Genomic DNA, 485 nt, shown 5'->3' with positions numbered 1-485 from the left:
TGGGGGTAATGGTAATTGTCCTCGGGGGTGGTTGCCCTCAAGGGGTATAAAATAATATCACTTATGATAATAGTAAGGATGATCAATATTCATATAAGTGGAAACCTTTGACATTTGTCATTCATTGATACCTTGTAGTAAAACTATATTTAAGTTTTAATACGCAGATTTCCTGGTCTGTATAAATATTTTTTCATTCTAATAATAGTCAATTCATATATCTTTTACTTGTTACTTGTATAGCGCCTTTCTTTTCAGTTACGAAGCGCTGTAAGCGACTCTTCACAATAAGTCAAAAACATCCCCACTGAGTAAAGCTTGCATAGAACCTTTTGGCCAAGTAAAAAATATTTCACGATTGGACATTTTGCAAAAAAAAAAAAATATTTTCCGTTATTTTATTAGTTAAATTAGCTAAATTAGAGGAATAAAAAGAAGCAGGTGGGAATACGAGAAACTAATTTATCTTTCTAACTGGCCTTATA

This window comes from Anneissia japonica, unplaced genomic scaffold, assembly GCF_011630105.1.
Source record: "Anneissia japonica isolate Jap-2015-1 unplaced genomic scaffold, ASM1163010v1 scaffold1489_len2284818_cov182, whole genome shotgun sequence".
Taxonomy (NCBI): domain Eukaryota; kingdom Metazoa; phylum Echinodermata; class Crinoidea; order Comatulida; family Comatulidae; genus Anneissia; species Anneissia japonica.
This window is presented reverse-complemented; position numbering follows the sequence as displayed.